A 24773-nucleotide genomic window follows, 5' to 3' on the forward strand; every position below is an offset into this window, starting at 1 on the left:
CCGGCTGGCCAGAGCCAGAAGAGTGGTGGAGAACGCTTTCGGGATAATGGCAAACCGGTTCCACCTATTCCTCACTGCAATAAACATGGCAGAATATAAAATCAATCACATCGTTCTTGCATGCTGCGTATTACATAACTTTTTAAGAAAAAATGCATCAAACTATGTGGCCTCAGTTGGGACTGAGGCCGGCTTATTACCAGATCCAAAACATCTGACGGCTCTTGAAGCTGGCCATCCTGGCTTGCCACCCCAAAGCGCCCGTGAAGTTTACGAAAAGTATCTAGAGTACTTTGTGGGTAGGGGGGGCCATTTATATGGCAGACAATGTTTAAGAAACATTTTAAAAAATACATTTTTTTGTTAAACTGAAATAATATCTCCTTTGATTTAATGCTTGTGTTTCTTTTAGCTGTCTCCTAGGTTCTCCAATGGGCTTTTCTTTTTGGCCATTTTCTTCAATAGTGCAAACGTAATTTATTTGATACATGGGGTGACAATCTCTTCTTCAGCGAACTATTATGTTGTGGGTCTGCTACACACACACCTTGTTTTTGTTGTTAATGTATATAATGCATTAATGATAAAAGGAATCATCATTTTCAGCACCATCAATGAATTTTTGGGAGTCAAGAAAGTGGCGTGATCGTGGCAAATTAAAAAACGCTAAGGGAGTTATTTACTGAAGGAAAATCCACTTTGCACTCCAAGTGCACTGCAAAAGTGCACTTGAAACTGCACTAAAAGTGCACTTGTAGTGCAAAGTGGATTTGCCTTTAGTAAATAACCCCCATTGTCACTGTAAACACCAACTTAGTACCAAAACTGCTATTGAGCATTGAAAGAAGAAGCCACACATTGTTGACTTTAACATTTTTTACTCTGTGCACATTCACGTGTGCTTTAGAAAAGGGTTTTTGAACAAACCAACGTATTTTTGGAATGACATTTTTGCGTTTGACAGTACAAATAGCCTTTTTTTGTGTTAAACAGGCATGTTTAAAACCATAAAACAATACACAACCCGGGAACTTACAAAGTTGAACTTTGATAAATTGAAGGCAAGATCAGACATGTCCAAACTGTGTTGATATTGCCTTCATCAAATGGGGTGATATCACCCCTGTAAAAGCCAAATTTTGAAGATGCACACAAATTGAGAGTCAAAATGGGGATTTCACTCCTGATCCCATGTCTAATGTCAACATGTGCTAGCTCCCATCATGGGGGATCAATGGACGTGTTTCGGGGGTGCAACCCCTTCCTCTCAGCTACTTTAGTTGTGAGGAAGGGGTTGCACCCACAAAACGCGTACCTTGATATCCCGTGATGGCAGATAGCACATGTTGACATACTGTTTGCATCTTCAAAATTTGGCTTTCAATACGCTTCAAAAATGTTTAAAATATTTAGAAAATCTCAACAAATTAAAGAATTTTGGTGTGTTTTAGATTCTGCCTAAAACATCAATGATGTTTTTGAGTCTTTTTTCAATATCATTGATGTCTTCCTTGATCTTCTGTAAATCACGATTGCACACCATGATCTCCCCGATGAGGACGTGTGCACTTGCACTTGTGAAATGAGTTTCTTCTTCCACAACATCCACATCACCTAAAATTCAAAAACACACCATGTATTAATAATATGCAGGCTGTTGCCTTATAAGTTTATGTGAAATCTCCATTAATAACTGTAAAATATTGTAATAATGAATATATTTCAAAAAGGGTTTCATTTAAGCTTTTGCTAAGAGCAGAGAATGTGGGCCAAGGCTTGTATATGCAAACAAGGGAGAGCCAATTCCATTGTTCTACACCTACTCCTTTGAAAGGGTGCCATGCTGGGATATGCAATGGACCTAACTTCCTGGGGAAATACAATTAACACACTTGGCCAACATAGTCACAAGGATTTGCATGAAAGGGGGCCGACTTATGGAGTAAGCCCTCCAATCATGATCCAAGCTAGGCCAACCAATGAGACATCAGCTTGGTTTGATATACTCAGAGCCAAGGGGGAGGTAACCCTTCTCTTTCTGATAGACCAGCGAGCTGAAAGGAGCTTTGGTAAGGATGGGTAATTATGGGAAAGGAATGCCCTTTTACTTGTAACTAAATATGTGTGTAGATTACTGTATTGAGGAATATACCCTGTATTCCTTCATGTAAATACTTTATTTCAACCTAATATTTTCTTCCTTGGTGTAAGGCGATAGATAGACGATTGTGTATTAGCTAGACTTTCAACTGTGTCCTAATAAATGTTATTATATTTTAAGCTTTCACTCTTGATCGAAAAGAACTCTTATTTAACCCACATCATATCTATGAGATATGAAAAATCTTAAATATAGATTTTTCAGGGTAACAGAATGGCGACCACTGGAGTAGATTACAAGACTGAAAGTATTTAATATAATACCGAGATTTGTGTAAGGCAGATTAAGGTTATTGGGGGGAATTTAAACTGAGTCAGTTTGTCCCGGAAATTGGAGGTCAGAACAATTTTATCTAGGGAAAAATATAGGTAAATGTTTGTTTTATTAGTGGGTATTAGATGAACTCTAAAAAGGAGGGAGGATACACCACATATTTTGTTTTGCTTAATATCCCGTAATTATACTTGAAAAAAGTACTTTGGATGTACCATTATAATCCGGATTAAATGTAATGGGGAGGAAGTACAGAGCGGGAAAAATTTTTTTTTTGTTTTGTTTTTGTTTCTTTTGGGCTCACCAAGCTTCATTGCTCTCTATCTAACCAGGGTTGGAGTGTGCTGTATGGTGAGTACATGTGTTTCATTGAAAAGACACCGATTAAGGGTGGTCTTAGGTTTGTTGAAAAGGTTCAACAGATTTTTGTTTTTAATTTAAATGGTGTGTCCACTAAAGGCATAGTATTGTGTGAAGGACATTGGAAATGAGCTACAAGAGAGTAGTTTGGTTTATTTGTTTGTTTTTTTTAGCTGTGAGAATTTACAAGCAGTAATATTTTCATTGGCGTGAGTTAAAGTACAAAACGGTGAACGTCTTGTTACTGAAGCTAATATTTGATAAAGATTATTATTATTATAGGGTATAAGGTGCCTCTAGCATACTGTATTATACCGTGAAATTTTTTGTTAAGGATAAACCCTATCCAAAATAATTTGATAATCTGAGTTTGTGGTAGATTTTTTTTTTAAACTGAATTTGGTTTAACATTGGTGTAAACACGTTAACCCCCACCAGATGGGGTAGGAGGGAGGAGCCTGGTAATGGCTCTGTGCACGGCGTGAGGATCCTGAGAACCCTCTCCCTGCAGCTGAGAGGAATGATCGGCCTGATGGGAAGGTGTAGGTAGCTTCCCTCCCCGCCCCCCCTACTCATCACTCTCATCACTCTCTGAGCTGTCTTGCGGTGTAAGCCAGAGGAAGTTTGTACCTGCGTCTGCCTACATCGCCCCCCCCCCCCCACCCCTCCGTAGTCGGACGGGCTAGAAGGCTCATCGAGGACGGGGGGTTAGGAGAACTGGAAAACCGCGGAGATCGGAGCGCTTCGGAAGCGACGGCAGCAGGGAAAATGGTGCGCTGCTGGGGGCTGTTTCAAGTCCCCAGTGGTGTTGCCGGCCGCGGAGAGCGGAGGAACCAGCTGAAGTGCACCGGGGAATTTCGGAGGAGAGAGCCAGGAAGGTGGGTGAGCAGAGCAAGGAGCAGCGGCAGCAGACACTGAAGAGCTGAGAGCGGAGAACAGCTGCGACTTCAGCGGGTCAGACAGACCTGGGCAGATTGATAACATCAGAGACAGCACCTGAGCGTTCGCAGCATCAGAGAGCAGCAGCAAGCAGTAGTGAGCGTCCCTTTGTGTCCCAACTTCAACAACAACTAAAAGATAAGTACCGTGTTTTTTTTTTTTTTTTTTTCCTCTTTTGGCTTTTTTCTATTGCAATTGTCTTGAAGTGAACAAGCAAAGGAAAAGTAATAGAACAAAAGAAAGGGAAAGGGAAAGAGCACATTAAAATAAAATTGAATGAAAAGCGAAAGTAAATGAAAGTAAACGAAGGCGAAAGAGCTGAAAAAGTAGAATCAAGTGAGCTAAGAAAAATAATAAAAACAGGGGAGAAGAGAAGGAGAAGGTGAAAGAGAGACAAGCCAACGGAAGAGTTGTCTCCCAGCCCCCACCTGTTTGCTGTTGCTGCTGCTGCAGTATCTCCCTTTCTTGTGATTTTTTTTTTTTTTTTTTTTTTGTTTTTGGTTTTTGCAAATGGTACTAACCATAGGCTTGATAGTACAAACTATAGAATAAGAACAAATTTCATAGTAACAAAAATGTGGAACATATAAGCTCATACTGGAACTATACTGCTGAATATATAAATCATCTTGCTGAATACTTGAATTAGATTACATTATATCGCTAAAACATTTGAATTATTTTGCTGAGCACCTAGGCCCTCATGTACACGGGCTGTTGGGAGAACGTTGTGAAAACGCCAGTGTCTTTGCAGTGACTTTTTTTAACTTTTTTCAGCGTTTTTGCAATAGCGTTTTTTGAGCGTTTTTTTTTTTTTTTTCTCTTTTTTTTTTTTTTCCTCTTTTGGCTTTTTTCTATTGCAATTGTTTTTTTGAAGTGAACAAGCAAAGGAAAAGTAATAGAACAAAAGAAAGGGAAAGGGAAAGAACACATTGAAATAAAATGGAATGAAAAGTGAAAGTAAATGAAGGCGAAAGAGCTGAAAAAGTTGAATCAAGTGAGCTAAGAAAAACAATAAAAACAGGGGGGGGGAACAGGGGAGAAGAGAAGGAGAAGGTGAAAGAGAGACAAGCCAACGGAAGAGTTGTCTCCCAGCCCCCACCTGCTTGCTGCTGCTGCTGCTGCAGTATCTCCCTTTCTTGGGATTTTTTTTTTTTTTTTTTTTTTGCAAATGGTACTAACTATAGGTTTGATAGTACAAACTATAGAATAAGAAGAAATTTCATAGTAACAAAAATGTGGAACATATAAGCTCATACTGGAACTATACTGCTGAATATATAAATCATCTTGCTGAATACTTGAATTAGATTGCATTATATCGCTAAAACATTTGAATTATTTTGCTGAGCACCTGGGCCCTCATGCACATGGGCTGTTAGAAAAGCGATGTGAAGACGCCGGTGTCTTTGCAGTGACTTTTTTTAACTTTTTTCAGCTTTTTGCAGCGTTTTTGCAATAGCGTTTTTGAGCGTTTTTGAGCGTTTTTTTTTTTTTTTTTTTTTTCTTCAGTGGATCGAAGGCGCTGGAGGACGTTGGGGAGTGATGTTTTTGGGCGTTTTTGAGCGTTTTTTGGCGATGGAGCGTTTTTGCAGCTGGAAGGCGTCTCTCAGAGCCCATTGGGCCTGGGTTTTTTTTTTTTTTTTTGCAGCTTAGGAACGCCTGTGCCACTTGCGGCTCGGAGACGCCTGGGTGGGCGTGGGGCCATGGACTAGCATAGACAGGCCTTTTTGAGCTGCAGAAAGGGCTTAGAAAAGCAGCTGTAGAGATGTCCGTGTGCATGGGGACTTAATACTATGGTTTAAACAATTGAACAGCACCAAGGAATGCTTAATGTACTTAAGGTAGTAACATAACTTCTGGGAAACGGAGACTACTCATATCTCATTAATTATCTCTATTATTGGATTGTGAGGAGGATGGTGGGTATGAGAAAGGAACAAAAGAAATATTAGTAAAAATAAGTCAATTTAAGAAGGCTGGGAGATTTTTTCATCATTAAGAGACCCCAACCAAGGGGTATTCTGGAAGGCAGCTTCGAAGATCTTATAAATCCAGCCATAGAAACAAACATGAAGGGGAAAACAACAAGAAGTGCGGGAGCAATACCGAAATCACCTAGGACCAGCCTAGGCCCAAGTCCAGGCCCTATGAACAGGTATATACAGCAAGGAATCGGAGAAGGAGAGAAACAAGTGGGTTCAAAGGGCAGACAAATAGATACAAAAGAGAAGGACAACAAGGATAAAAAAGGCCAGTATAAAGTACAAACAGAAACCAGCCACCTCTCAGAACCCAGAATGGAGCCAGAAATGGGAGAGGAAGACAGAGGAAAGGAGGAAGGACAACAAGGGCCACAGTTGCCAACAAAACAGGATATGGAAAAAATGTTCGCGGCACTAGAGAATTCCCTAAAAGCAGAGATATCAACACTCCATAAAGACATGGGATATATGTTAAACAGAGTGGAAGAAGTAGAGATCAAAGTAGACCTACATCAAAAAAACATAAAGGAACTGGAAGAGGAAATAAAGAAACTAAAACGGGAACAACAGGAACAATCATATAAAATAGAAGAGCAAGAAAATAGAGATAAAAAGAAAAACTTGAGAATACGCGGGTTACCGGAAACAGAACAAGCAGAAAACCTAATAGAAAAAATGAACAATCTCTTCAACCAAATCTTGGGAAAGGATGCAACCAACATAATAGGAATAGAAAGTGTCTTTCGAGTAAAAAAACCTCAAAGGTTCTCAAGGGAAACACCTAGAGATGTAATAGTACGCTTCGAAAAATGGGAAGAAAAAAAACAGATCTGGATAAACCTAAAGAGGAAAACACAAATAGAGTTTGCGGAAGGTAAATTACAAATATTTCAAGATTTGTCTCAAGAAACGTTGAAAAGACGACGGACATTAAAACCACTATTAGGAATCCTCCGGGAGCAAGAAATTCAATACAAATGGGGTTTTCCAGCATGTCTAATAGCAAAGAAAAACGGAATAAGTGCGAGGCTAAGATATGTGGAGGAGATTCCGGACTTTTGCAACAAACTAGAAATCCCCTCCCCAGAACTGGAAAAATATGCAAATAGACAGGAGCGAATAACGGCAGGAGATGACCTGCAATGGCAATTAAATTCAAGGAACAGACATCAAGATGTGGAATCTCGAGGAAATTAATAACTGAGAAAATACCACACATTAGTGCAAGGGGCCTTAGAGTGGAGAGGGGGGGGGGCTGGGGTTGATGGGATGGGAAAAAAGGAAAGTGAAAGGATTGGTAAAACACAACAAAAATGCAGGGAGAGGAAGACAGGGACTCACGGAGTGGACAGGGGGTCGCCCTATTAGTGCTTAGGCGAGGGGGGAATAGGGTGTCTCACAGAGCTCCGCCTCACAATAAATAGAGCAGAGGGGGCAGGGTGTGCCCCACAAAACAAAGTAAAATGCTCTCAGCTCTAGAGAATATGGGGGTAAAAAACCCATATCAGAAAAAAGGGAGGGGGAGGGTGGGAGGAGGGAAAGGGGAGGGTGGGAGGAGGGAAAAGGGAGGGAAGGAGGGAGGGGAGGGAAAGGTCTGATCCACATGAGTGGTTACATAGGCGCACCTATTTTGAGACAAGAGATGAGGAGACCCCGTGCGTCCGCTGGGTGTCCCCTCCACCCGGCCTTCTAAGAGGATCGGGTGGGGGGGAGGGCCGGAGGACGGGCGGGGAAGAAAAGGCACAAGAATGGAAAACGTAAACAGCATAAAAATAAACTCCTATAATGTCCGAGGACTAAATTCCCCAGGGAAGAGAAATATCATTCCCCGAGAACTAGAAAAAAGTAAAGCAGAAATAATTTTCCTACAGGAGACGCATATAACCCAAAACTCAAATACCAAAATTTATTCAAGAAACATACCAACATGGTATCAAGGAGACTCGCCAATAAGAAGGGCCAAAGGAGTAGCCATCGGTTTAGGGAAAAATGTACGTTTTCTAATAGATCAAAGGAAAATAGATCCGGAGGGTCGATATCTTTTTATTACAGGAACTATACAAGGGGTAAAATATACATTGGCTAATGTCTATTGTCCTAATAAGAACCCTAAAAAATATTTGATAGATATCATTAAAATACTAATGGAATTCAAACAAGGAAAATTAATACTAGCCGGAGACTTCAACTTCAGCATGGATAACAAAATGGACAGCACCTCAATAGTAAGGGACAAAGAGGTAAAACAACTAAAGAAATTAAAAAGAACACTATATGAACAGCAACTAATAGATCCTTGGAGAATTCAGCACCCCAGCACAAAGGACTACACATTCTACTCAACAGTACACAAAAGTTACTCCAGATTGGATTACATCATGGTCGAACATAGAAACTTGGAAGAAATAGAAGAAACAAAAATAGGTATAATAACCGCCTCAGATCACAGCCCAGTAACGTTGAGAATGAAAATAAAAGGAGAAGTCTTTGAAAGGGGTCCATGGAGAATAAACGAAACTTTATTAGAAGACAGCGAGACCGAAAAAAGTATCATAGAAGAAATTAAAAGATATTTTGAGGAAAACGATACACCAGAGGTATCGAAAGCAACTATATGGGAGGCGCATAAATCTGTTATTAGGGGCAAATTAATAGCCATAGGGGCAAGAAAAAAACAGGAAAGGAAAACAAACATGCAACAAATAATTAAAGAAATTTATGAATTGGAACGAAAACACAAAAATCAAGTAAACAACAAAATCTTCGGCCTATTATCTCAAAAGAGAGAGCAATTAAAAGACTGGATGGAACAAGAAGAAAGGAAGGAGTACAACAGAGTAGTACAAGAAAAATACAAATGGGGTAACAAACCAGGAAAATACCTAGCAAATTTGGTAAAAAAAAAGAAGTCTTTGAATTACATTGAGAAGATCAAAAATGAAAAAGGAGAAGTGGTAAATAAAACTACAGATATAGCGATAACATTTCAAAAATACTTCAGCTCCCTATATGCAATAAAAGGACAGGAAAGTTGGAAAGAAGCGAATACAAGAACAAAGAGGATACAAGAATATCTAAAAAAAGCAAATTTACCAAAAATAAAAATAGACCAACTAGAAGAATTGGAAAAAAATATTACGCAAGAAGAGGTAAAACTGGCATTAAAGGAAACTCCCGTAGGAAAAAGTCCAGGACCAGACGGGTTCACGGTCAAATACTATAAAAAATTTGAAGAACAGCTGACTCCAAAACTATTAGAATATATGAATTCCTTAGGGGAAGATGAAGAAATAAGAAGTGAATCGCTACTAGCTCATATTACAATACTACCAAAAGAAGGGAAAGACAAAGTTAACTGCTCAAGCTACAGGCCAATAGCCCTATTGAACGCTGATACGAAGCTGTACTCCAAGATCCTGGCCACTAGGATAAAAAAACTAATCCCACAGTGGATCAACCCGGACCAGACTGGTTTTGTCCCAGGGAGAGAGGGGCGGGACAACAGCCTAAAATCATTACTGTTGTTGCACAAGAAGGTGCAGAATGAGACCCCAGTTCTATTCCTGTCATTGGATGCAGAAAAAGCATTCGACAGGGTAGACTGGGGTTTCATGATGGATACATTGCGGCACTTGGGTATCGGGACAAAAATGATGAAGTGGATAACAAATTTGTATAATGGCCCGACAGCAGTCGTAAAAGTAAACGGTAGACTCTCTCCAAAAATTAAGATGCAGAACGGAACACGGCAAGGCTGTCCACTGTCTCCAGTATTATACGTATTGGCTTTAGAACCATTATTAGCAACACTCCGCAATAACAAAGAGGTAGAAGGAGCGAGACTAGGAGGAAAAGAGCATAAGATCGCAGCTTACGCGGACGACATCTTGATGTACGTATCCAACCCAAGAGTGTCACTCCCAAACATATTGAAAGAAATAAAAAAATACGGAGAACTGTCAAACTTCAAAATTAATCCAATAAAAATGGAAATATTAAACATAGGACTAGAGAAAGAGGAAGTTCAGTTTTTACAAAAAGAATTCCCATTTACGTGGGTAAAAGAACTAAATTACCTTGGAATTAAAATAACTCCTAGAGTCGAAAAAATTTACCAGGCAAATTTTATCCCATTGATCAATGAGGTCAAAGAAGAAATGAAAAAGTTAAGAATACAGCCACTTTCATGGATTGGAAGAATAAATATGTTCAAGATGATGATACTACCCAAAATAAATTACAGATTACAGATGTTACCAGTAAAGATCCCGCAGAGCTTTTTTAAAATAATTAAAACAATTTTGTTAAAATACATATGGTTTAATAAAAAAACAAGAATCAAATACACGCTGATTACAAGGAAAAAGGAGCACGGAGGTCTGGCCGCTCCAGATATAAGTAGGTACTATAAAGCCATAGTTTTAACACGAATGTTAGAGTGGACAAATGAGAAAAATGAAAAAAAATGGGTGGAAATGGAAAACATAATAAGCGGAGTCACATTACATAAGAATATTTGGATTCCACGGAAATATAGAACATTGGACACTGACACACACGAAATAACAAAAAATGTATTTAAAATATGGGACACTATTCACTTAAAGAATGAATGGAAATATAATTCACCACTATTAGCACTCGCAGGATCGAATTTCTTTACCCCTGGGAAGGAAATATTTGGAATTCAAGGAATACGTAACCCACAATTGAAAGATATCACTAGAAATGGCAAAATAAGAACACGCGTAGAAATAGAGGAAAGGAATGGATGGAAGATGAATGAATGGAATTATAATCAACTAAGGCACTTAGTAAGCACAATACCACACCCACTGAGAGACGAAACGAAATTAACCGCACTGGAAAAGCTATGTAGCAATGAAATACCATTGAAAAACGGAACATCAAAAATTTATAGTACACTGACAGATTTGGAAGCACAAGAAAGACCAGAATACATAAATCAATGGGAAAAAGAAATGAATATAAAAATAGATAACCACAAAGTGGAAAAAATGATAGAAATGGGATATAATAAGGCCTGGGACATGAAGACTATTGAAATGAATTATAAACTAGTAGCAAGATGGTATATGACCCCAGTAAGAATACACAGATTTCATCAAGACAAAACCTCTTTGTGTTGGAGAAAATGTGGCCAAATAGCAACGATCATACACATATGGTGGGAATGCCCAATAATAATGGAGTACTGGAAGGAAGTGTTAAATAACATAAAAGAAATAACTGAAGAAGAAATAGAACAAAACATCTGGACTTGCCTCTTCCATATCTATAATAAACCTAAGAAACAATATAGAAAATCAATAGTACCTAACCTCCTGAATGCGGCCAAGGCCTTAATTTCCAAGAATTGGCTAAAAAGTGGAAAACCAGACATTAGAAACTGGCTAAAGGAAATATATTATCACTACAAAATGGAAGGAGGAGAGAAAAGGGATAATAGTAGATGGCAAAGTTGGAAAAAATACAAAGTCTCAGACATTTATTTAGATAAGATAAAAGAAAGAATAGGTGCAGAGCCAAGTGGATAAATAAATAACATAAAGGAACGGACCAAACACAGGGGAGGGGGAGGGGGGGTGGGGGGAAATAAGAGGGACTGAGAAAGAATAAGATAATAGTTGGTTCATATTTATAGGAGGCGTTTTGTTGTTGATTTTTAAAATTATTAAATAATATCCTAGAAGGGGAAAACAATAAAGATGTGACGGAAATAATCCACAATGATGTGAAAAATGAGAAGAGATAAAGTTTGACATATAAAGTTGAAATAATGTCTCTCAGAAAAATTTTCGCTGAAGTGGAAAAAAAAAAAAAAAAAAACATTGGTGTAAACACGGCTGTGTTTACCTTTCTATTGTAAACCTAGAGGGCTGCCAACCCTATTTGATCCTGGTGGCTTTACTATTGTTCCTTTTATCCCCCGGGCCTATTGTTTTGCGGGTGTAGGCTCAGACAAGGTAAACTACAATCTATTGTGTGTAGGCTACAGGCTAGTGAGTGTGTCTCCACTAAGCTGAAAGATAGTGTTATTGAGAGCTGGAAATATCTTTACTGTATTTTCACTTTACTGTATTTTCAGAATTTTTATTCTATTTGAGTTTCTGTTTATTGTTTTTTCCCTCCTTCTATAGTGACGGTATAGTACAGGGGAACATTTAACTTAATCTAGCTTACAAATTGTGCATATTATTTGTTGATAATGGCAGCCATGTCCTCTCTAGAAAAGTTTGTAGCAACGTATACTCTTAAATATAAGAGCAATGAATTTGCATGTGATGCTAGAGTACAAAGTTCGCCTTGGGACTATGTCCAAGAGTTATTTGAAGAACAATTTAAAACATCCAAAAAGGATAAAAAGCTCAAAGGTTTAGCTGTAGCAGGCATGTATTCGGCTTGTATGGCTATGAATGCTAAAATACAGCAATTGGAAGATATAGTCAATAATAAAAATATTACAATTTCTGAGAGGGAAAAGGAGAATACAGCTTTACATAACCAAATACAAACCTTGACTACCCTTAATCAAATGGTTAATGCCTCACAGGAGGAAAATGTAAAAAAGTACAAATTGGCTCAAAAAGAAGTGGTACAATATAAAAACAGGCTAACCAAAGTGGAAACTGAACTGGACCACATAATTACTGCATATAAAGTGATCCAAAATCAGTTACATGAAACTAAGAAAGGAAAATTTATAGATCACACACAGTGCACACAAACAGAGTCACGGTTGCTACAAACAATTTCAATTCTCAAAGGACAGGTGGCTGGGGCTAGCAGATGTGAACATGCTAATGCTACGGCACCTACTTGTGCCTATAAAATAGGGGACACAGAGGAATATGAAAAGTACTGGGGAGGTGAAGATATGGGTCCTAATTCTACTTTTCCTGTGGCGATGGGAGAAATCGCGGAGCCACAGGAAAATCGAGAATGCACCATGGTCACAGACCCACTAAACAATGGGGGCCAGCTATCCACAAAGGAGGAGCAAGACAAGTTCCCCATCATGGGTAGGATCCAGACCCTCTCCTCACCTGAAGGAAATCAAACACGTTTGGGGTTTGATGGTAAAGGAAATGAGGGGATTTCAGAGGTATATCCAATTCAACCAGTAAAAACCCTCAAGAGTGTGGCTGCTTTCAGTGGCAAAATTAAAACAAATGAACACATTCCACACACAACCAATGTACAACAGAGCTGTGAGCTCTTAGATGGGCGAAGGCCTAGTGGCCAGGTTAAGGCATCTTCCAGCCCAGGGCAGCGCGTGCAATCTACACATACCATAGATTGTAATGCAACCAGGTTGAGTATTTCTAGAGACAACAGGAAGTTATCTCCTCCTGGAGAAGTTGTTAATTTCAACAACTCATTAAAAGGTGAGAGCTCTTTTGTAAATACCCCTAGACCTCCTAGGAAGACAGGAAAAGTGGTTAATCAAGTTGGAGCCATGGAATATTCTCGGCCTAAAACCACACCAGTTGTTAAGAGATGCTTTAATACTTTACAAAAGGTAAAGTGCTACACGTGTGGGTTATGGGGGCATATTTCGCAGTTTTGTTTGTCTTCTGGGAAAAAGTTATTAAAACACAAGCAATATACAACCAAGAGGCGTGATGTGGAAGTATACTCACTGCGCTGGGGTGAAGGGCCTAGGAAATATGAAAATGCAAAATCATACATCCCTTCCTCAACTATTAAAGCCGAAAATGAGGCTTTACAGCAGGAGATTAGGCAAATTAAACAGGAACTGGATGAGTTTGTGAAAGAATTCCAATCCTTTAAAAGAAATGTTATTGACTCCTTGAATTGGAAAAATGGAGGGAGTAATTTGTCCATCGAGAGACAAACACTACACTAAAGCCGGGGTGGCGGGGGGCGTGGCTTGGCAGCGGATGTAGTCAGTCGCACATCTTGTGAGCTCCGCCGAAAATCCGTACAGAAATCCTGCAAATCTTTGCTGACAGACCAGTTCTTGCACCAGACTACCCCCCGGTACACCAGCTACGATCGCCCGTTTACGGAGACATCACAGCATGACTGCTAAACCCCCCAGACGCGGCTCCACGGCTCGCTCCGCTCCGGGCCACGAGGCCCAAGATGGCGGCGCGGCATCCAAGTCAGCTGCAGCGAAACACAGGGAGGCCGTGCAGAAGCTTTTCCCGCAATCTGAAATATGGGACTTACCAGAAACGAACGGCAACGGAGCGGAGAGCCGCGGCGGGTCGCAATCGGAGGCAGATGACACTGTTCCCCTGGAAGATCCGCATGCTGCTCTGCTGCCCTGGGACACTGTGAGTAACTTACCTATGCCCCATAGATCACACAAGGCCCAAACCGCGAGCTCGCCTGAACAGGAACCTACACTGAGGGATATCTTCTCAGCGGTCACGTCATGTAATCTTTCTATCACGGCACTCGCATTAGAGGTTAAGGGGATGAAGTCAGAGATGTCTTTCCTGCGTCAGGATATGCAAAAATTAAGGGATCGGACCTCTGCCATTGAGGGACGTATTAGTACCATAGAAGATGACTGGGCCCCCATGCAAAGGGACTCGCATGCTCAACAAATAATGGTAGCCAAACATGCTACGAAAATCGACGATTTAGAAAACAGATTACGCAGAAATAATGTCAGAGCTATTGGTATCCCTGAAAAAATGGAGGGCAGAAACCCAGTTGATTTTATTGAAAAATGGCTGCTTGATAAATTTGGGAAAGACTCGTTCTCCCCTATGTTTGCAGTGGAGCGGGCACATAGGGTTCCGTCTAGACCCTTGCCCCCAGGTAATCCTCCTAGAGCTTTCCTTTTCAAAATGCTTCATTACAGAGACAGAGACATAATTCTTTCAAAAGCTCGCACTCTGGGAGACGCACTGGTGATCGAAAACTCCAAAATATCACTGTTTCCAGACTTCTCGGCGGATGTACAAAAGCAGAGGGCCCAGTTCAATGATATTAAAAAGAGACTCCGCTCTCTGGACCTACAATATTCTATGCTCTATCCGGCTCGTCTCCGTGTAGTAGCCAGAGATGAGGTGCACTTTTTTGAGAGACCTGCGATGGCAGTACAATGGCTGGACAGAGAGGGGAAAAATCCTTACGAGAAGATTTAGGCAGAAGACGCAGAAATACCTGAAGTTCAATACCCCTCCTGATCCTCTGAGAAACAAAAGGGAAAATCTCTTTGAATAATGCAATGTTGGTGCAATTACTATCCGTCCATAATAGTTCTAGTCACAAGATGACAATATTTGCTTTAAGGCGGAGGATATCGCATGGACAACTTACTGCTGATAGTTAAGTCTATGCCAGTAACTCAAGGCCTGTTGCCTTTTGGCTCTTCAAAGCCGGCTACTGAAATTAGCCCCCCAGTTACGGGTCCTACGTGGACGCTACAGTTTCTGTTTTATTATGTTGTTTTCTTTTTCAGTTTTGTCCCTAGGGACACAGTTACCCTAATGGTCCTGGTACTGCTCCAACGAATTCTACCTACCCCAAGGAAACTTTACCAAATGCCCAATCTCTTTAGTTTTGTTCAATATAACACTGAAGGCTCTCAGGAGCATTCTCTATGTGTCCTATATGACTTACCCTCATATACTTACATTCTAATGCTTTATGGCTAAACAGATAACGCTTACTAGCTGGAATGTTAGGGGTCTGGGAGACAGAGTGAAACGCCTAGCTGTATTGCATATGCTTCAACGCATGGGATCTTCAGTAGTATGTCTCCAGGAGACGCATATGTTACCTGATCAAGAATCCCCATTCTCTACAAAATTATTTGCTGCTCAGTTTCACTCTGCCTTCTCTTCCTATGCTAGGGGCGTCAGCATTCTGATAGGCAAAAACATGAGTTTTACGTATACATTGTCGGTCATTGACCCTCACGGTCGATATGTTTTCCTGGTATGTTCATTAGATGGGTTACAGTGCATTATTGGGAATATTTACATCCCGCCTCCTTTTTCGTTAGAAGTCGTTAAGACGCTGGCCTCCTTCCTCTCACAGCATCCGGGGATCCCAGCAATTATTGTTGGGGATTTTAACAATTACCTAGATGCGGAGCTGGACAAAATGACCGCAAAGATTCCTTTGGGTGGGGTGAGGGGAGGTCAGACGTCCTTTGCCCGCCTTATTGCGGAACTAGGATTGAGAGATGTATGGAGGATGAATCACGCACAGATAAAAAGTTATTCATGTTTTTCTGCTACGCATAAAGTTCTCTCCAGGATTGATCTCGGTCTGGGTAATGATTTGATGCTCCCATTGGTAACTTCTACAAAATATGAAATACGAACTATCTCTGATCATTCTCCCCTGTGCATAGAGATTTCCACATCGGGTGTTCTAAAGAGGAACTACTGGAAACTCAACCCCTTTTGGTTGTCACTGTTTCCTATACCTGATCCCATTTTTGATACCTTAGAATCTTTTATTAGGTTTAACAAACCTTCATCTAGACCAGGTATTTTTTGGGACACATTAAAAGCATTTTTGAGAGGCCAATTTATCAAGTCTATTAATGCCATTAAGACCGAGACCAAGAACTGGGAACAAACTGTGTTGAGGGAGGTTAAGAGGACTGAAGCTGCCTTTATTGAATTCCCCTCGGAGAGCACTGAGAGGTCTTTTCTTGAGGCGCAGCATGCGGCCAACCATCTAATATTAACTACTGCTGAGAAGAAGAGGTTTTTTCTTCAACAAAAATATTTTGAGGAGGGAGAGACCACGGGGCATATGCTTGCTATGATGATACGATCCCAAAAGGGGTCGTCCCATATAGACTCAATCATGGGCCCACTGGGCACTCTGGTTTCCTCCCACACTGAAATATTGTCCACGTTCAGAGATTTCTATGCTGATGTGTACTCCACGAAAGTCAATCCTTCCCAGTCGGAAATTAATTCTTTTTTAGACCAATGCCAGTTACCGCAGATCCCACCCCAGGACGTAGCACTACTGAATGCTCCTCTTGGGGATGAGGAGCTATTGGAGGCGTTAGCGCTTTCCTCTCCTGGTAAGTCTCCGGGATCGGATGGCTTGCCGGCGGAGGTCTATAAGCGCTACTCTGAAATTCTGATAACACACCTAAAGGAAGTATTTGAGGATGCCAAAAACATTGGAAGTTTACCCCAATCCATGAATGAAGCAATAATCGTTCTTCTCCTTAAACCGGGCAAAGAGGCCCACCTACCTGACTCGTATAGGCCTATTTCTTTATTAACAACAGATGTTAAATTGCTAGCAAGGGTACTAGCCACAAGACTCGCTAAAGTCATACACAAAGTGATACATAGGGACCAATCGGGGTTTATCCCTTCAAGATCCACAGCCCTTAATATAAGAAGACTTTTTCTTAACCTCCAGATCCCTGTCGACAACCCTGGCAAAAGAGCAATACTATCATTGGATGCTGCCAAGGCTTTCGACAGTGTCGAATGGCCATACCTATGGGAAACCTTGAAGCGTTTCGGCTTAGGAACTAACTTCATTCAATGGGTTAAGCTGCTGTACTCGGCCCCCACAGCCAGGATCCGCATAAATGGTGATCTTTCGGACTCATTTCCTCTTTTTAGAGGTACGAGGCAGGGGTGTCCACTCTCACCCCTGTTATTCGCATTGGCCCTTGAACCATTGGCAGTGATGGTAAGATCATCACAGTCAATTATGGGCTTTGTCAGAGGCCCATTTACTGATAAGATCTCTCTTTATGCGGACGACACTCTACTTTACTTAGGGGATGTGGAGGCTTCACTCACAAACGTAATGCAGATAATACAACATTTTGGTACACTGTCGGGATTCTCCATTAATTGGAGTAAATCCGTAATTCTTCCGGTAGATGAGCCAACGATTGATCTGCCGGCTAGTGCAAGATCACTTAAAATGGTTTCCTCATTTAAATATCTAGGTATTCAGGTGACAGTCAACCCACAAAAATACTTAGAAGATAACTTACTACCTCTTTTCAAAAAACTTCAAATGACATGCAATACTTGGTGTAAGCTCCCCCTATCAGTAATTGGTAGAATAAATTTGATTAAGATGGTCTGGGGACCTCAGCTTCTATACATCATGCACAATTCTCCACAATGGATACCTCGAAAATGGTTTAATCGTATTGAGACATTGTTTAGATCTCTAATATGGAGGAAAAAAGTAGCTAGAATAAGTCTTTCCACCTTGCAGTATGGTAAAGAACGGGGTGGAGCTGCTGTTCCCAACCCTAAACTATATTTTTATGCCTCTCAATTGCAACACTTGTGTGGTCTTGGTTTGTTGAACGACTCTGACTCGGTCGAAAGCATGCTGCGAACTGGAACATTAAATACAACGGTGCTGGCAATTTTGGAGGCGGGATTATCACACCTGCCACAATCAGCCCCCACCATAGTTCTTCTCAAAAAATTATGGTCTACGGTCAAATCTAAACTACAGATTATGGGCTTCCTGACAGAGACTCCCCTATGGAACAATCCGAACCTAACAGAAGTATATAAACTAGAGGGTTTCCAGATGTGGAGGAATGCCGGAATTCAGAATATTTCTCAATTATTTCACCAAAATATTTTAAAATCCTTTATGGAATTGCAGACGGAGTTTGGGCTCCCTAGACACCAATTCTACCGATATCTACAGTTACGTCATGCCCTTCAGATTCAAGGCCGGTCAGCTGCTTTAGTGCTTGTTACCCATCCTCTGATTAATGACATTTTCTATGGTCAGGATAAAAAGGGTCTTATTTCTCACATTTACTCGCAATTGCTTTTGGCTTTACAAGACACTGCTAATTTACCATGCAGACGTAAATGGATAGAGGATCTGGGAGAGGTGGGTGAGGATGTCTGGGACACATGCCTTCAGACAGGGCCATTAACTTCTGTATCACAAACACATAGACTTTCGCATCTATTCTTGCTACACAGAGCTTATCGTACGCCAATACAACTACATAGATGGGGCAGAAGGGATTCCCCCTTATGCCCTAAACGATGTGGAGAGGAGGGATCACTGATCCATCTGATGTGGCGCTGCCCCAAACTACACCGCTACTGGGGCGATATTACCGACACAATTTCGTCAGTATTCCAAATTAGGATCCCCTTGGATCCTCTGATATGTATATTAGGAGCAATTGATGAAGAAATATATCCCCCTCCTAACAACATAGCAATTATCAGATTATTATATCTGGCCCGTAAGTTGATAGCCAGATTCTGGTTATCTGTAAATGTCCCCACCAAAAAACAATGGATAGAGCAAGTAAATTATATCCTTATCAGAGAACACCTAACATATCAGCATAGAAATGCCTCTCGAAAATTTAACTCTATATGGCAACCTTGGCTGGATTCCCCAGGATTGGCACCCCCACAATTAATTATGCACAGAATATTTCAAGTTTAAGTGTATACAGCTTGTTTAATTGAGGCGGTAAATGGTCTACTTATGATGTGTATCCGGGAAACTAAACCTAGTTGGACAGACCAGGAGCAAGGTTTATGGTTAGATGGCCAGTTTGTCATCTGGTAGCTGCATTGGGTGGGAGAATCTTTGTTCTCTTACGCAGTGCGGTTTGTTGGTATATAAATGTAAAATTTATTAGATGCCACTGCTGTAGCAACAATTTTTATTTTCACTGAATATACATGGTCAAGACAGAACTGAATGATCCGTGTTCATACCATATATTGTGCCATATTCAATGCTTGACTGTCTACTATGTAATTTGTCTTTTGTGGCTCAATAAAGAATTTTCTGATTTAAAAAAAAAAAAAAAAAGCCGGGGTGGCAATACAATATATAAGTTATGTTATAGAGTTCTATGGCATTTAAGTGTCACTATATCCAGACAGGAATGTTATGGACCATTTACCAATATACACGTATGAATGATGTATTGTTTGCTTTAAATAAAGTTAAAGAGAAAAAAAGAGGGGGATAGAGTTAATAACTGTTTTCTACAAGTTTTTTTTCAGGTTAAGTGAGTTCCTGAAAATAAATGTACATATAAAGCAGCTGTATTGTAGGTTGCTGTACATATGCGTAAAATACGCGCCTAACAAAGGTAAGGTGTAACAGTCCATTGTGTTGGTTTTTCTTTCTCTCTCTTCTTTCCTTTGTATTCTCCCAGAGGCCTGAAACTCCTAGCTTTTCATTTGTAATTAACAAAGCTCTATCCACAATGTATGGGTTCAATCTAAATGAATGTGTGTGTCTGAGTGATGGAATGCATGGGTATGAACTGTCCATATGTAAAGAAAGATTTTTTTTTTTTTGTAGGGGTGTACATTGTTTTCATGGCCATCAATAAGTGTGATCACACTAATGCGCATGCTTTGTACTGTTTATGATTATTTTATTAATTTTTCTCATTTGTAATGAGCTCAATACTGGTACCAGTTTAAATTAATACTTTTTTTACAAGTTTATATGTATTCGCGAATAAATAACCTGTGCACAGATAAGAGATCTCGATCCCTATAACTCTGAGTAGGGATTTTGTTTTGATAATTTTTCCTTTCCTGTGGCTTAGAGTGAAATTTCATTCACTCTGATACATGGAAAACACATAACAATGCATTGCTTTGCACCTTTGTGGCATCTTATGGATTCAGTAGGTCTGGTGTTTTGTTTTTCCTTCCAAATTGACGCATGTGCTGTTAATATGTGTAAAGGTTTTATGTCTACAGGTTGTCTTCTTAAACTTTAAGTTCTTACAAACACACCAGGTTTTCCTATAACTTTTTGTTTGTCAGAGTACAGATATGTGGGTGTGTCTGTACATTTTCGACTGTACTTACTGTGGATGGACGCATTATCTCAGCTGAAAGTCTGTTCCAATCATCCACTACTAGTTTAGTCCATTATGAACCTCTCAGAGAGGTACAGTGAGGTGTTATTAATTTTTGAGTTTTGTATTTTAGGAGACATACACAGACAAGGACAAATGATTGGACCCAGACTGGACAAAGTACTTTGAAACACAGAGGACCTTGAAACATAATTTTTATTTTTTTTTGTTTTAAGGAGAAGCCTTGAATCCAATTAATTGCAGTCAGGCCCAACTAAATTCTAAAAAGAAAAACATTTAAACTTTTTTTTTTAAAACAGAGATCCTGCTCTCTGTAATACAAGTTCTTGTGGCCTGATTGAATTGCAAATAGATTTGCACTGAGAGTCAATTAATATGTTAATCACCACCGACAGAGGGTGTTGCCTTTTGAATAGCTACAATGTTTGAAGGCAATTTCAATGTTTTTTTTTTTGACAGGATACAGATTCAATTTTTTTTTAACTTGTTAATTTTTTTTTTTTTTTTTTCTCATTTTTATTCTTATTTTTTTTTATTTTTTCTTAACGGTAATTTTTTTTGTTTACAAAAAAACAAAGGGGGAAGAAAGATTTTTATTTATATATATATTTTTTTTAATTCCTTTTTTTTATGTTTTCTATTTTTCTTTCTTTCCTATAGTACCTCTATTTTTTTTTTTGTTTGGCAATTCTTGAGTTTACTTTCACTAGGGTAAAATAAAGAAAAGAAAAAAAAGAGGGGAGTAGGGGGAACATTAAATGGAGAACATTTAAAATGGTTAGAAATGTTGATATAGAATATTAAAGCTTCCCTATAGCATTTTGGGGATGGACCAAGTTCCAAAGTTTTTCTTCTCTCTTTCAACATTGGATAATTGTTATATAAATGTATGTGATTGTAGATATTACCAACTATGACAGTAACACCTGGGTGTTAGCAGCAGTCATGTGACTATTTTCTTTGTATATGTGACATACAATCCTCTCTACAGTTCTAATATTGGGCAGTCATCATATGTGGTCATTGATCAATTTTTTGTTTGTTGGTCAGTTTTCTTTTTTGTGCCATAACCAAGTTCAAAGAGCATTGTGTGAATATCATATAGATATACTGGGACTGGTGAGACTCATAGTGATTGGCAAATATCAGGGAGTATAATACAATTGTACTTAAGAGTAATTTAGTTTGATTGTTCCTGAAGCCACTAGTGACTGATGACATCACACTCATCCGTATTCTGAAATCAAGTTATTTTTGTCTGCGTAGGCGACACTGCCTAATCTGCACGGAGAACTCTTAAAGTGATGACCTCTTCTGTAGCCTGCTAAAGGCAGGACTCATACAGTAGCTACACACTGTAGCCAAGGACGGAGCTATATGCCCAAAGGTTTGGCACCAGCCAAGGTTGAACGGAACACAGTTCCAGTAAAAGGGGTTAGTGGTGAGTTGCGATGGCAACAAAACTCCCCGGAACACGTGAAGGGTCATACACGCACACACAATGTGGTATTCCACAGAAGGTGGGGCAGAGGTACTTGCAGGCATATGACAATGGAGGAAGAAAGATGGGGGGATGAAAATCAGACACCTGGCTGAAGGGCGTAACCATTCAAATTGTTACACATGTCACTGGGAAAGGGGTCTCATTAGTATGGCGCAGTATATCTATGGCAATTCTAATCAAAGGTCCTTACGGCTCAGACTTACCAGACAAGCATTCAGTTGAATGCATATGTTTTAAATGTACTTGTGTTTTTATTTTTCTACCTTTGTCCACATTAATAAAGTATAATCTTGGAAAGCCAGGAAAAGCTGGTCCCCAGGCTATTATTGTATGCTGTATCCACTTGGAATCACCAGTGAAGGCCGTCCCAGAAGCAAGGGCAACAGGACCAGATTCGCCGTATGGACTTTCGTACTGTTATTATCGGACTATTGTTATTATTGGACTGTTGAGAACAAGGATCCTCATGTTTTTTTTGTTTTTTTTTTTCCTTATTGTTTTGGTGCTGTTTCTCATGATTTCTATTTTGGACTTATGACATCCAGAACAAGTGATGACTACCAATACTGGGATCCAGAAGTGTGAACTGTAGAGATGGAGAGTTTAAAAGTTTTTTTCTTCTCAAAGAGTTTTATTTCATTTCAGAGGGTAAAGCCGAAAGTGCCAAATATTAAAGGAGATTGCACATAAACCATTATTCTAGGTGTGGCCGAGTCTCATATTCTCAACTGGCCACAAGGGGCCATCTGTTGCCTTATAAGTTTATGTGAAATCTCCATTAATAACTGTAAAATATTGTAATAATGAATATATTTCAAAAAGGGTTTCATTTAAGCTTTTGCTAAGAGCAGAGAATGTGGGCCAAGGCTTGTATATGCAAACAAGGGAGAGCCAATTCCATTGTTCTACACCTACTCCTTTGAAAGGGTGCCATGCTGGGATATGCAATGGACCTAACTTACTGGGGAAATACAATTAACACACTTGGCCAACATAGTCACAAGGATTTGCATGAAAGGGGGCCGACTTATGGAGTAAGCCCTCCAATCATGATCCAAGCTAGGCCAACCAATGAGACATCAGCTTGGTTTGATATACTCAGAGCCAAGGGGGAGGTAACCCTTCTCTTTCTGATAGACCAGCGAGCTGAAAGGAGCTTTGGTAAGGATGGGTAATTATGGGAAAGGAATGCCCTTTTACTTGTAACTAAATATGTGTGTAGATTACTGTATTGAGGAATATACCCTGTATTCCTTCATGTAAATACTTTATTTCAACCTAATATTTTCTTCCTTGGTGTAAGGCGATAGATAGACGATTGTGTATTAGCTAGACTTTCAACTGTGTCCTAATAAATGTTATTATATTTTAAGCTTTCACTCTTGATCGAAAAGAACTCTTATTTAACCCACATCATATCTATGAGATATGAAAAATCTTAAATATAGATTTTTCAGGGTAACAAGGCATACATCTATTACCTGAAGCTGTGGTCTCAGACACTCACCTGTTGTGGTCACTATTTCACCAACTTCATAAATGTCTCCCTCCATATCCTCTGGTTGTGTTGGTGGTATTTCCCCTTTTTTTGGAGGTTTTGGGTCCCTGGTGTCCTCAGATGTCCCGAGTCTTTTCTACCCTATGTGAAAAAAAGGTATACAGGGGGTCCCCTACTTACAAACATCCGACTTACAAACGACTCCTACTTACAAACGGAGGGAGGCAACAGGAAGTAAGAGGAAATCTACCCCTAGGAAGGGAAATTCACTCCTGTAAGAGTTAATATGGGAAAAAGGTGTCTCCACTGATGCTTTATCACCTATCCTTATTTCCCTAATAACCCCAAATTTTCTAAATCCAATTGTCATTGGGACAGAAAGTGAGGTGAAATCTTCTGAACAGGGGCACAGACAGCAAAACAAACGTTACAGGGGTGATAACCCTTCCCTATGCTATCTACAAAACTTAAAAATAGATTTTTTGGCTGGAGCTACACTTAAAAAAATGTACCTGTTCCGACTTACAAACAGATTCAACTTAAGAACAAACCTAAAGTCCCTATCTTGTTTGTAACCCGGGGACCCCCTGTACTTAGCACACAGATATTGAGGCCAGAAATAGGAATCTGAAACATTGCTTGGAAGTGTTGTACAATTGTCTTTATGGGCAGAGTTCCAAGCTGAAGACATTTTTTTTCCCTTTCTAAAGCTGGAAACTGGAGCACCTGTGTGGGACACCCTAAAAAGTTTGTTCTGGTGTCCCACACTAGTGCTCCTGCGTCCAGATGTGTAAACACCTCTCCTTACACTGAATCAAGTTTGCATTTCATTCTAATTACAAACCAATCTAGACAACAATGTACTAAACTTCTTTTAATACAAATAGGCATGAACAAATTTAGTTAACCTGGATCTGCCCCAAACATCGTATTAGTGGGCGAACGAACAATGTTTACTACGAATGATTACTGTGCCCATAAACCTGAAAGTTGCCATTTTAAACTGTACAACAGTAAAGAAAAGCACATGGAGCAGCATGCAAATAATAATAATAATAGGAACACACAACAAAAAATTACTTGAACAACATACTTATTTGTAGAACTCTCTTGATCCTTCTGTACTGATCGTGCTCCCTCAATTTCAGGTCTGACCATCATATTCTCAGTTGATCCTTGGATCGCCGTACCCCAAAATTCCG

General features: G+C 39.8%; 1 long non-coding RNA gene across 1 annotated transcript in view; it reads right to left on the reverse strand.

Moving 5' to 3' along the window:
- Positions 1 to 798: 798 nt before the first annotated feature.
- The window catches only part of LOC141103265 (uncharacterized), a 174210-nt gene continuing 150235 nt past the window's right edge, over positions 799 to 24773 (reverse strand). Inside the window, exon 3 of the long non-coding RNA XR_012235275.1 lies at positions 799 to 1614. This is a non-coding gene — a long non-coding RNA (uncharacterized lncRNA). The remainder of the gene's footprint in view (positions 1615 to 24773) is intronic.

This window comes from Aquarana catesbeiana, linkage group LG07, assembly GCF_042186555.1.
Source record: "Aquarana catesbeiana isolate 2022-GZ linkage group LG07, ASM4218655v1, whole genome shotgun sequence".
NCBI lineage: Eukaryota > Metazoa > Chordata > Amphibia > Anura > Ranidae > Aquarana > Aquarana catesbeiana.